This window comes from Lissotriton helveticus, chromosome 6 (genome assembly GCF_964261635.1).
Source record: "Lissotriton helveticus chromosome 6, aLisHel1.1, whole genome shotgun sequence".
In the NCBI taxonomy this organism is placed as follows: domain Eukaryota; kingdom Metazoa; phylum Chordata; class Amphibia; order Caudata; family Salamandridae; genus Lissotriton; species Lissotriton helveticus.
The window spans coordinates 154,874,754-154,888,946 of record NC_136067.1 but is presented as its reverse complement, the minus strand read 5'-3'; the positions used below and the strand labels follow the sequence as shown (position 1 = coordinate 154,888,946).

At 44.8% G+C, this 14,193-nt stretch overlaps 1 protein-coding gene across 2 annotated transcripts in view; it reads right to left on the bottom strand.

Annotated features, from left to right (window-relative positions):
• The window catches only part of LBR (lamin B receptor), a 616,153-nt gene extending 604,990 nt beyond the window's left edge, over positions 1-11,163 (bottom strand). Inside the window, exon 1 of one of the 2 annotated variants that reach the window (XM_078647525.1) lies at positions 11,034-11,163. The gene's annotated coding sequence lies outside the window, so the exon portion shown is untranslated. Of the gene's footprint in view, positions 1-10,973 lie in introns of both variants that reach the window. The other variant, XM_078647524.1, reaches the window with a different exon arrangement.
• Positions 11,164-14,193: the final 3,030 nt, after the last annotated feature.

The following is a 14,193-nucleotide window of genomic DNA, read 5'->3' as shown; positions in this document are numbered from 1 at the left end:
ATACATTTAAGCCTTTGGATGCGTCGGATGGCCTCCTGCCGTCCGACGTCACGGGTGGCGCGTGCGTCGGACGGCCGGGAGCCGTCCGATTTGCACACGTGTGAAATTTTCCCGCACTGCAGGAAAATTTTGCCCTCATTTAAAGGGTTAACATTGCAGCAAATACCGACACCATAAAAAGACGAAAACAATTAAATGAAAAGAATATAGTTGTCCCGTCAAATTCAAAAACCACAATGTGAATAATCTATCTCAGACCAGTCCTTCATTTAACATAGACATCTGGCAGAATATTGAGTTTCTGTTTCTCTACACATTATATCCTGCAGGTGTAGGCTACCGGGGGCCGCTGTCTCAAACATGTTATTAGGGGAAGAGTGGATGTTTTGATAATCTCTCCCAAGTGTTGATCACACTTGATTGCAGGTATTCCTCCCCCGGGAGCAAAGGTCAACGCATTTCAAACCCTCAACGATTGTGGGATTCTCCTCAGGACCAGGTAATTTCTCCATTTTTCTTTGCGCGGAGTCAATAATATATTGACAGTTTCCTATTCAAATTGACTTGGGACCGACTCGCTGATATGTGTATCGATGTCCTGTAGTTCATTGAAAGTTGTGTGCCTAAACAGTTCCGAGCACTCCCTTCGGCTTGATCAAAAAGCGGTCAGTTTCGTTTCGACACTCCAGCAGCATGAATGTTGATTGTTCATCTCGGTAAGGCGGGATTCTGTGTTCCGGCCTCCAACATGCAACATGAAGCATATGAAATCTTGCAGTTAGTACAGAAGAAAAGTGAAATAAAACACAAGGGCTAATTAAATAATACAATTGGTCCTTTTACTTTGTTGAGATAATCAATATTTTGCAACTAGATATATTGTCAGTTTATAAAGTTTAAGGAGGCCCAATCTAGTTTGCGGCTAAGGGCCCAACCCCTCGCTATCATTGATACAAAGCCTTTTCCCTAAACACGGCATCAATGAACGGTTTGCTGTGCTTAAGTCCCCATCTTCTCAGTTTTCAGGAGAATGTAGAGATGAATTAAAAAAAATACGTTTTGGCATTTTTCAAAGAGGTTGCCCATTTTTCTTGTTTTTGTGTGCTCGCAACTTACTTCCCGTATTTGGTGGAAGTCAGTGTGAAACCAAATGGTGATCCAGTAAAGCTATAGATTTCCGAAAAGTAAACATAATTCTTAATTCAGCAATGGGTCATATGTGTAGATCCCTTAAGGTTTTACCAATAACTGTTCAAAAAGAGAAATATTCAACATGAGTAGAAAAAATGAGCATGTGTTAATTTTTTCATTAGTAACTGTTTGTCACAATGGCAGATTTACATAAGCACCATTACGTCCGCTAGACCCTCTGGTTGCAGGGATACAAAGGGTTTGTAGGTGTTCCAAGAACCCAAGGTGCAGAGAGCCAACAACTAAGCTGCACCATACAATGCTTTTCATTGTGTACAGAGTATAGACCTATTAATATGGTAAAAAGTGTACAGTGAATAATGGCTATCAAGAAAACCTGTGTTCTTCTGAAATGAGCACAAGATATGGAGTTTAGAAGCAGTGTTTTTTGTGCATCTCTGAATTTGTGTTTACCCATACTAGCATACGATTTAGAGGGTATTTTTTAAAAAGGTCTTCTTTCTTACGTACTGGCTGCCAGTTGGAAGGCTCAAATGCAGCGAAATCCAATTGGTGATAACAAATGTTCTACTATCCTATGCTCCCACATGTCTTCTGATAAAAACTAGACACCTGGGGGAATCCAGGGTGGGGTGACTTGTGTGGCTCTCACTAGGTAATTTTACCCAGAAACGTTTGCATGTGTCAAACTTTGGTAAAAAAGCACGTTTCCTCACATTTATGTGATGGAGAGTTCAAGAATCTGTGGGGAGCCACAAATTTCTGCCACCCTCAATTCCCACATGACCTCCGATAAGAAAGATACCTCGCTTGTGTGTGTGTGGGCCAAGAGACCACGACACAAAAGGCCCTAAAGTGCTACTTTGATATATAATAGGGGTAGCTGCGGTATTTGGAGCAGTGCTGTCGGGTGACCCATGCAAACCTATGAACCACAGACTTTTTTGAAAACTAGACAACCATGGGATTCCAGGGTTCTGTGCCAAGGTGGATGGGAGCCTTGAACTCGGTTTGATCTGTCCCTGTCGCGTGCACTAAGCCCAACAAAACAAGTGGTGCAGCGCTTTTATTAGCACATGTGGGGAAATGCTGGATGGTGGGAATGATGTGGATTCCTGCATATTACGGAAGCTTCCGTCACAGAAATGTAAGGCAAATGTGAGACTTAAGGCAAAATTTGAGATTTGCCGGACACTGTGGGTAAGAAAGCCTTGAGGGATCCATGCAAAGCATACCACCCTGGAATCCTCTGGTTTTCTAGTTTTCAGAAATATCTGTGGTTGGAAGGTTTCCATGGCCGCGGTCGAGCACAGCCCCAAATTCTGCAGCTACGCCTATTGCTGATATCTCCACGTATCGCTTTAGGGCCTTTTGTGTCACGGTCTGGTGGTCCACCCGCACAAGTGAGGTACCATTTTCATAGGGAGACTTGGGCGAATGCTGTGTGGTAAGAAATGTGAGGCTCCCCATAGATTCCAGGCGTTTTCCTCCCAAAAATGTGAGGAAATGTGTGTTTTTAGTCAAAGTTTGAGGTTTACAGGGTATTGTGGATAAGAAAATGGTGTGGAATCAATACGAAGCACACCACCCTGGACTCCTCCAGATGTCTAGCTTCTAAAACGGTCCGTGTCTGGTAGGTTTTTTTCAGATGTCAGCCTAACTAAGCTCAAAAGTGCAGCCGTTCACCATTGCAAGTGGGACGATATTGGGAGTTAGCCACACTCTCCTGCCCCATGTGTAAAAACAACCAACAAAACAATCAAATGTCTTCTCGCTTTCTATTGGGATGGGATGCTTCAGTCCGCAGGAGAGCAGAAAGACTGTTCGGGCTTTAGGGGTGAGGGTGAGGCTTGATGCTAGAATGGGCCAGACTCATCTCATTATTTTATTAAAAACAATATATTGCTGCCACACAGTGGACTTTCTGCTCCACAGGGGCAAATTGGGGGCACCCCCCATGTTTGCCCTGGAGGTGAGGGCGGGCTGCTTTGACACTTTTTGGGCAGGAGTGTAGGTGATTCCAAAGTGTAACACCCACAGCAGTTTCTTTTGTCCCTAATCCAAAATCCCTGGTGCCAGGTGGATTTTACACCCCTAGGGGCAAGCCTGGGGCACCCTCCCCATCTGGGACATGCATCCTATCAGCCCCTGGAGGGATAGAAAGACATTATTGAAGACACTGGAGCAGGGGTATAGGCCGATGTGAGGGTTGTCCTCCCCATCCTTTTGATAGCATTTTGAAATCCCTAGTGTCTAGTGGGCCTTCTGCCACCCAGGGAGCAGATTAGGAGTAATCGCTCCATCCGGCTCTGGAGGGGTGCAGGGGGCATTCAGGCAGAAAGCCTGCCCGAGTTGTTTTTTGGGTGAAGGCATAGCCATGCCCATATGGGCAGCCAAAACCCTAATAAATCACTGGTGTCCAGTGTGCTTTCTGCCCACCGTCAGGGCAGATCGGGGTAATTACCCCCATTCACCCCTCGGAGTGGCAAAAAAACTGATGCCCAATTTAGTTGGGGGCACAGAAGCCCCCACCCCTATTTTGATTTGAAAAAACAATAACCTTTCACTGGTGTCTAGTGGCCTTTCTTCCACAAGTCATTACCTCCACCTGCCCCATCACCCCCTCCCTTCACCTCCTGGAGCAGAAAGACTGAAATATTTAAATGTGCAGGAGGGAGCACAACCCCTTGCCTAGGCTAAGGGGCCGCTCCCACCATCCTTGGCGCCAAGTGGGTGGATCCCTGCTTGGAGATCACTCTCCTGTGGCGCTCCACATGTAGGGTTCCACTGGGAAGAGGTAGCTTTGGAAAGGGAAACTCATCCCCTTATCCCGTGATGCCTCTGCCAAATGAATCAGTGCTGCTCAGGGCTGAGATATGCCCTTGAGCACGGATTTTGTGAAAGTAAAACAAGCCCAATGGCTCATTTTACTTTCACTTTCCCCTGTAATGACGTCAGCACACCCTGCGCGCTGATCTTCACAACAGAGAGAAAAAGATAAACAATCAGGCTGCTCGAGAAGCTCTTACTGAGGACCCTGTTGGGGTAAAAAACCAAGCATTGGCATATGTTAGAATTGGGGGTCTCTGGTTGGCACAGGTCGGCACTTGTGACAAGCAGGGACCCTCTCCTCTAGTCAGGGCAAGGGAACTACTCCTTAAGAATAACCCCTGCTCACCCTTTAGGTTGTGTGACAAGAGCAGGCAAGGCTAATCCTCAGGGCGTTAAGTCAGTTAAGCATTTATGACCACATACAGTAAAATCACAGACCCGCCACAAATGGACACAGGCGTAAGTTTTGTAACAAAAATACGTAGACTTTATGTAAAAAATATACTTCATATGTAGGCTTACTTACAAGACCAATATAATGTTGTTAACTGAGGCCACAAGATTTGATAATGCAAAAGTTCTTTAGTATTTGGCAACAAGGTGAGCTGTGGATCTTGCGCTCTTCGCGCTGGTAATGCGACCCGGTTCTACGTGTAGACCGGCAGGGAAAACAAACGTTGCGGACCCTGGATCCGATGCGAACTCGCAATCGAGTTTGCGTGTTACAGTACCTTGTTGTAGTGATTGTTCGCGCCGTTCAGGTGCGGCCAGGTGAGGGCGGCTCGGGACGGGGCCGGCGGTTCTCCGCGTATGTGTCCTGCTGGATGTTGCCGTGAGGGGCGTAGCCAACGGGCGGGACAAAGAGGAGAGGTGCGGGAGGTCCAGGGCGGTGCGCGGCTCACGGGCGAGGCGTCCGGCAGGCCAACGAGGCGTACGGCTTCTTGTACGCTGGAGGATGCTGGCGTACCTTCGGGTCGACAGGGGCTGACTCGGACAAAGCGGGGCTGGTGCGGCACAGGGCTCAGTACTCAACGTACTGAGAGGCCTTGGGCGTGCGGCGCGGCCCGGCGAAGGTCAAGGCTCCGGAGCGGGGCGGCGGTGTACGTTTTCAAAGTACGCGCCGTCCGGCTCACTGTAGCACTCGCAGGGTATTCCTGCAGGAGGGGTGCGATGCGCCCAGTGCGCTCCGAGCAAGCAAGGTGAGCGAGATGCGGGCGGCCCTGGACAGCGTAGAGAGAGCAACTCGGATTGAGCGGGGCTCTCAGTAGGCAGGGGTGGCCAGGCACGAGTCGTCTACGGCCCAAGGAGGGGGCGAGGCACAATTAGGGGCACAACTCCGGCAAAGGGGGAAATCCCAGCGAGACAGCAGTCAATGAGCGAAAGTAGCATGAGCCCAATGGTCCTGGGGCCCAGGTCAGGGGGCAAGCTCAGATTCAAGCCCTTGGAGATCGTTTCAGGCACAAATGTTGCAAAGTCCTTTCTGGTCTTTTCCTCTCCTTTCTCAGCAAGGCACCAACTGCAGGCCAGTCCTTCAGTTCAGGGACAGTCTTTTCCCCTTCAGCTTCTCTTGGTCCTTCTAGTCGGGCAGAGGTTCTTCGTGGTCAAAACAGGATCTAATTTGTTAGGAGCAGAGCTCCTCTTTTTATACACAGTTTATTTTGTTCTTTCAGGCCAGGGGGGCCTTTGCATAGTCCAATTCAGCGCTGGAGCCCTTTGTTCGGCAGATTTTGGCTTCTTCTTTTCAGAGAGCAGGGCAGGGACATCAGACGCTCTCCAGGGGGTAGAGCCAGCATTGGGGTGGCAGAGCACAGCCCTATTCAGAGTCAAGGGGCACTCCTCCCACCTATCCTGGGGGTAATCCCTCTATTCACCACCTGGCAGCCCAGACTGTCCCCTGGAATCCCCCAGCCATGTCACTCAAAGAAACCAGACAGCAGATACACATCCTAGCAGAGGCGGGCTGAAATGGTCAGGCAAGCAAATGCTAACTTTCTAAATTGAGCGTTTGCAAACACAGGATATTAAAATAAACTTTACTAAAAGAATTATTTTATTATTCGGAGTTCAGGCATACTAAACTTGACTTTCTACCATGTTCCCTGAGCCTGCTGGGATTATAGAGTGTAATAATTCCAGCAGCCCATTCTGGCCTATGAGAACAGGTAGCCTTACAATAGTGAAAAATGAAAATGGCTGTAATTCACTATTAGGACATGCCATACACATCAGGGCTTGTCCTACCTTATGCTTACAATGCACCCTGCCCTTGGGCCTACCTTAGGGGTGACTCACACAAGTAAAGGGAAGGTTTAGAGGCTGGCAAGTGGGTGCAGTTGCCCAGCCAGCATGACAGTACCAGACTGCACGCAGATTCTGCAATGGCAGACCGTAGACACATTTTACTAGGCCGCTTCTGTGGGTGGCATAACCAGTGCTGCAGTCCCACCAGCAGCATTTGTGTTTACACGCCCTGGCACTCCTGGTGCACTTTACTGGGGACTGACAGTAAACCAAATAAGCCAATCATGGAAATTAATTACAGGTACACTTTTCATAGGGAGCACTTGCACTGTGGCACTGATTAGCAGTGGCACAGTGCCCTGAGCAGCTAACACCAGCAAAACATCGGAGGCACATCAGCAAAAACTGGGAGGGAGACTCACGCCAAGGTGCCAGGTCTAACAGCATAGCCAATAGGTCTTGCTTTTTGGACCTTATAAGTATTTAGTTATGCAGCACAATATCCTTGGTGCAACAACATTAACTGTTGCATGGTTAAACATATAAAGGTCCCAAAGGCGAGACCTATTGGCTATGCCAATGCTTGGTTTTTGTTGCAGGTTTTTTGTAGTATTATATAGCGCACCGCGAACTCGACCCGAAGGTATTGGAGCGCTTTACATGAGCACCAATTAAGTTACACAAGGATACATTCATTTTAGTAGGGATGGGGAGATTAAGTGATTTGCCCAGAATAACAGAATGTTCAGCTGACGCCAAGACTCAAACCTGGCTCCCCAGCTTCAAAGTCAGCCGCTCTGGCCGTTACGCCCCCCCCCCATATTAGACAGACAGGACATAGGAAGGATGAAAGCACACTTGGTGCACAGGGCGTGAGGGGTGGGAGGATGTTTGCACAGCCGAGTGGGGCTGGGGGGCAAAGGGGGGGTGTGATCACAGCCAAACCAGCCCTGTACAAAGGGGGCAGGAGGAAGCCGCGTTCAGAAGTAACACAACAGTTGTATGAAATGATGCAGCTGCCCTGGTGCCCGTAGAGTGCTCCATCGCACCCTCTTATTTATTTATTTATAAAGTTTTATATAGCGCGAACTTGATCCCGGAGGATATCAGAGCGCTTTACAATTTGAGGCAAAGGTAACAAATCAAAGCATGAGTCTAACATAGGGAAAATAGTATGTTGCACTGATTGCCGTGCAGGTTCTCTCCGTGCATACACACCTGATATCTTCCCAGGACAAGTAGATTTCTGTAACATTTTGTCCATTGGCCAAGTAGATATTTTTAAAATTTCCACACCCCTGACAGATAGTAACCTACTACATGACTTCTGATATCTCATCCTCCTGTGTGGTCCCTCTTAGTACAAGAATGCGGCAAGCCACGAGCCTGACAGGAAGAAAAAGTACGCTTCCGGCTAGCAATAGCACTCTACAAACCTGAATTCAACTTGTTTCTTATTATTATTAAAAGTTTCATCTTTATTATCAAAGTAGATACATGACACACATTAACTCTTTGCAACGGAATTCCAGAACCGCAGGGGGCACTGAGATCCTGAATGCACACAGAGGCTTACTGACAGTAGATGGGCGCTATACAAATGCCTGATTCTTTTACTCATTGTTGATGAAAGCAATGCAAAGCGTGCACATTTATGGGCAAAAAAGCAAATAGATTCCTGCGTAGGCGAGACCTAAAAATCAAGGACTCCCAACCCCCCAGTATCAGCCAATGTCCAACATACACATAAGGGAACTAGTGGTCGACAAACGGATACAGCCTTCAGTGGTTAGCACGTGTTAGATATTGACAAGTTGGCTTTCAGACTCTAAGAGGTTTGTTTCTCAAATGTCCAGTAATGCCCTCTCCAGTTCCATCCTGGGATTCAGTCTTATTTCAGCAGCCCTTGTTGAGCATCCCAGAATTTCACCTTGTAACTGACCCCTTTAGACTAGGACAATGGGGTAATCACAAAACTTATCAATTGGGTTTGAGGAATCTTTTACCTTGTCCTGTGACCACAAAAGTCACAAAAAGAAGGCCTTGCAGAATCCACTTTTCAAACCGCTTCATGTGTAGAGCTTGAATCCCTTTCTGCAAAAGTCCTCTTTTCGGTCGCCATTTATTTGGGTCATAAAATGGGGAAATTGGTAGCTTTACTGGGTGAACAACCATGTTTGTCGTTCTTTCATGATAAAATGGGTTTACATCCATTTTCACTTTCTCTTCCCTCAAAATTCCACTGTGTTTAATATTTCCGTCCTCCTATCCTGAGTCATCATCGGAGGTTGAGCAAAGTTTACTTTGGTGGGACGTGAGAAGAGCATTTTTTATTTACACTGAAAGTACTGGTAATTTTTAAGAAACTTATTTTCTTTTTATTACTTTTGGATTCTCAAGGACAAAGACCTTGCTCCTCAAACCTAATGGATATGTTTTGCGATTATCGCAGTGTCTCAATCTAAAGGGGTTCAGTTACCAGGTGACATGCAGGGATGTTCCACAATGGGCATGCCTGCTTCGTGGGTGAGATCATGGAAAGCAAATTCCAGTAAGAAGTCTCTTCTAATGTGCATTCCGTTTTCTGGAAATAATGTGTCCAGACCACAGATGAAGGACATGATAAAAAACAAACTGCAGAGATCGAGAGCTTGTGGCTCTTAAATGTCCTTCACGTACATGGAGACGGTTCAACAAAAGAAGAGCCTATGGTTCATCTTTTTCCTCCAAGAGTCAAAACCAACCCTTACAAGGTAGGGGTTGTGGCTGGGGGACCCCTGCTAGCAATAAGATCCATCTGAGGTTGAGCAAAGTTTACACTGTCTTGATGCTGCGCTCAAATGGTTTAGGTCTTTGGCGAGGAAGACCCAGACTTCGATTATCTATCAGTAACAGAGTCAATTCTTCTAAGGTACTCTGATGCACGCCAAGCCTTTTTTGTAATGGGAAACAAATAAAATACAGACTCAGATATCAGTATCAGGCTACATGTGCACTCAACTAGAGCATTACTATATTGATAAGACTTCCAGCCTTGTCACTCAGGCATGTCACCCCTTCGATGATGCTGTGAAGCTTAGTCCACTGCTCCCTGCAGCGGTGGTGTAGTCTGTGTTATGTCCCAAAAGCCGGGACCTTTTCTGTGGTAGGAGCTACTTATGTTCAATGAAAATTATCCTGAGGTACTGTAAGTGATGTGATAGTCCATCCAAGATTGTCAGCAGCTATCCAGTCAGTGCATTAGGTGGGGTTACCAGAAGTAAAGTAAAAAATACTATCAATTTGGAATGCATCTGCATGGGTAATACAGAACAGCCATAACAGCAATACCCCAGCATCAATGTAATAAATGTGAAATACATCTCTCGAACTCAAATAATAGCTTTACATTTATTTTGAAAATTGAACCATATTTCTCCAAACATCGGCTGTTGAGTTCTTAAAATACAACCATTTCCGTTTTAAATACATGCTTTTTAATTTGGGCATACAAATAATACTTCAACTAAAAGGCTTTTATGTTTATTGGGCTGAGCTGTTCACAGGTAGCTGGAGAGCTATTGGTAGCTCACGAGCTCTAGCGGAACCTGAATGGTGGTTTGTCGGTTTCATACGTGTCTACATGCCAACCCCCGCCTGATTTAGTAAGATGATAGCAGTTTAACCCGCCCCACACCATGCAAGTCTTGTCCTTGTGCCCGATTCCCATGTCAGCAGTACAGTATTGTGTCGGCATCCTCTTTGAAAACTGATCTGAAATAACATGTTGCACTAGTTTTAAATGCGGCTGGGTGCACCACATTTTAGGTCAAGTTTTTTAAGTAGTCACGTAAAGGATCCCTAACCATTAATATGGGAGTTAAAACTGTAGCGCGTTTCTCAAAATGTTATACTCGCAAACTACTCCAGAAATTGTGCTGTTTAAAGCTGTCAGTTTCAAAACTCAAGAACAGGTGGCAGAAAACTCAACACCATAAACACGTTTAAATATGCGGTCTTTCTCGTTTCTCTTTAAAAAAATTACAAAAAAAGTCTTCCTACTACATTCCAAGAAAGAAAAGGGATCGCGGGTTCCTACTCAACAGAGGTATGCTGAACTATCTCCCGAGGCCATATATGTGGAATGCACCTACATGCCAATGTTTTCGAGCCCGCAGAGATAGATGTTATGCAGGACCCACTGAGCCTCTCCGCAGCCTTCTTTGCAGCGAATGCTATTTTAAAAGATGCGGGTTAAAGAAGAGCAGTATAAGGCATGAGCGCCATAATCATAACATAGGCTCACATTCCGTTTGCTACAAAAACACATCATGTAATGTAAACAGAAAATTATTACAAACAAAACATCTATATTAAATTTTCCCAAAAAATGTAATATAGATTTGTACGACAAATTAAGCCGAGGCGGCGGCGTAGAAAGTATTACACTGAGCAGTGGTTATAACGGTATTTTGCAGCAAGGTTGAGCGAGACAACCGAAACGACAGCGTAACGGAGCCACCACCCACTTAAAGGAGGGAGGCAGGGAAGCAAAGTCACAACCGACAGGTGTTTTCAATGCGCACACATCTAAACTATACAACAAATAAGCAATGACCACGGAAATGGCTGAGGTCCTCTGCAGGACTCGCTCACACCCGCCCCAAAGCATACAATTCAATAATACATGCACCCGTGAAATTACCCGCAACAAAAAGTTTACCAGCCGAAGACAATGCGGCGAATTAAATAAATAGTGGCTTTCTTACCTCACTGTCCTGGGCGGATCAGTAATTTAAAACTTTAAAATTCGTAGCGGGCGCCTTTACCTTTAATGAAAAACTCTTGCAACTGAGGATGCGCTGTTTTTTTTTTTAGGTTTCTTTTTTTACCCTCAAAACAAAATGAAGGCACGGAGCCCGCCTCTCTCCGGCGGCGCCAAAGGTTGTGATTGGTCAAAGCGAGACACTTCCAACGGCTCCCGACCGGCGGTTGGTGGCGATCCGTGGGCGGGTGGAAGGGCGGAGCTTTGTGACTGCTGCGCCACAAGTCCTGGCGCCTTGGGGCCGACGGTCGGATCGTTAGTTCACGGCAGGCGACACCTACCTAAAATGGTGGAAGCGCTCGGTGCGCCTACAGAGCAGTGTTTGCTGCACCATAGTGTTCCCTTTTTCTGCGCCGTTCTGTATTTTATTTAACTTAATTTTGTGGGACAGCTAACGCGAGGTTTTTCTTGCCCTGATATTTTTTTGAGTACGGGTTCTCGGATGAGAAGGATGATTGTCGTTTTATTGCATTGCCATTGTTTGTGTGTTACTGGGGCTTGTGGTGATAAGAGGGGTTCGTCAATATCTCCCCAGATCCCTGTCCAATGGATGGAGCGTTTTACATTTTCTCGTGTTTTAAGTACGTTTATTTACGACGAAGTTAACCTTGTGTTTTTTTACGGTATAAATGTCCTCGTTTTTGTATTATAACAATATCGTCTTTTATATGTAACTCGTGTTAGTTACGGCGTTCTTGCGTGGCAGTGTTCTATTTAACTTGTAGAACCTACGCTTCCCCACATCAGTTGTGGCTCTTGGATTGCAGCATTCACCAGTTCGCTAATGCAACTTGTCTACATAACTGGAATATTCGAGGGTAAAAGGTGTAGTCATTCCTATATTTAATCGGCCTCCCTGAGGTGTAGTCATTATTCCGTTATCTAATCAGCCTCACTTTTGCTCCCTCCGTGTGCTGGCCATCAAGTTTCTTTTTGGTGTTGAATAAAATGTTAAAGCGCTTGAAGCCACATGATGGGTTTTAAAGCTCGATTCGCTACTATTTTTTTCTCGCTAGGCCTCTCTTGCCGTCCTCTAGTTTTCGTAATTCACGATTGCCCCATTGATGATTGCGTTACATCGACCTCTCATTCCCCTAAGTATCTCTTCCTTCACCTGCCTCTACCTACACCACCTTGTCTAGTAAGGAGATAAATACATTGCATGTCTTTGTTTATTGTATGAACATTCTTGAGCCCACGTTCCGAATGGTCCTCGACCTCCAGCAACTGCTATGCAGAAGCGTTTGGAGCTCCCAGGGTGAGGAGGAGAATATAAGGAAGAACATGTTAAACATAAATAATTCCACACCAGGTGAGTGTTGGCATAAGATATTCTATGGTTATGTGGAGAAGTGTGGCTCAGTGGTTAGAGGCGGCAGACCCGGAAGCTGAGATCAGCCGTGGACCAGGGTCTCGGGCTCTAAAATTCCACGGACTCGATAATTCTCGCTCCGGTGCCTACTTGACTCACGGGGTCACACTCCGCCACTCTGGGCAATAGCTTGCTTAATCTCCACTACGGCCCCTCCCGGCGGGATGCCTGGCTTTCACCTTGTGGATACCCTGCCGGGGTATCTCACAGGGGAATACCAGGAAGGGTTCCCTAAGCAAGCGCTTAGATACCGTGTCGGTGATTTGCGCTGTATAAATACATGTACATTTACATATGGTTAAGTCAGGAAAACAAGCCGTAAAAGCAAACAAGATATTTATTAAGTAACATCTTAAAAAGGCCCACACGCAGGTGAATACAGGAGCATGTTGAACACAGGACGCCCCAGATCAGTTACGCATAGATGTTCTAATGCTTCCTATTTATGTGAAGACAAACATTTCAAATAATGGCATCACAATTCAGGTAGTAAACCAATAGGACTGTAATATGTAAAATACATTACGAAAGATATTCTAGAGAAAACAAGCATATGAAATGTAAATAACATTTACAACATCTCCCTTTTACAAAATGTAAAAAGAATTAATACAAAACAAAATCTTTACATCGATTCGGCATTCCTACCAGGTGTTCTCCCTCCAAAACGTATCTATGAATTATGTACAACATCAGCATTTTGGTACTTAAGTGTTGAATTATTAACTTCATGTCCAAATGAATGGCTAGTCTGATTAATTGTTGAAGATTCAAAACCATCTAATTCCACCATTGTCACTAGTATGCAAAGAAGTACCATTTAGGTTCTTTGTTCAAACTTTCTTCGATTTTTGTCAATCCGATTCAGATGAATTCTTAAATCTGAATCTTCCCAAGATCTTTAATAAAATATATAATTTTTTTCTTACATGACGCTAATAATTCTTCCTGACCAGGCTTGAGTTTGATAACTTTGCTTTTTCTCCACCACCTTTTTTTTCACCTAGGAACAGATACTTTCGAAACTCGATTGACTTTGTTAGGTTTAGTGTATTCAGATTCACGTTTTTGAACTCCTGCAGGTTTTGTGACAACCCAATCATCCTATATATTAACTTAATTACGGTTTTGTTGGTGACATCACTCCGTCTCTTACTTAACATGTGTCGGTTTTCTATTTTTTTTTTTTCTTTTTTCAATTATCAATTCTTTTACTTTTAACACTTTTTGTATAAGAAATCAAATTTAGGTGTGAGCATAGAAATACAGTCTCCCCCTCATTAAATAAAATGTTTTTCTTGTAATTTCATTACTGGATTATTGCAACCATTTACCTTCTCTCTTAAAAACTCTCTAAAGGTATATGTGAATCAATAGCCAATTAAACACCTTCTTTTAAAAATCTATTAGTTTCTGTACCTGACCATTTGAAGAAGGGACTATATAGTGGGGTCTTCTCTTATTCCTAAATTTTTCAAAAACTTTCATTTTGTCTGAAACAATTTGTGTATCATTGTCTGAAACAATTACTTTTGGTTGACCTTCAATAGCAAACATTTTCTTCAGAAAATCAATAGCCATGTCAGTTGTGATGTTTGAAGTGAAAGCATAGTGGATCCATTTAGACTTGTAGTTTGTCAACACAACCAAAAATTTGTTACATTTTTCAAGAAAGTAAATGGTCCTGAAAAATCAATGCTACTTCGACAGGTCCATTAGGTAATTCCACAAACTGTAATTCTTTCTTCCTTAACTTCCATTGTTTGCACTCAAACATTCCTTGCAAAAATCA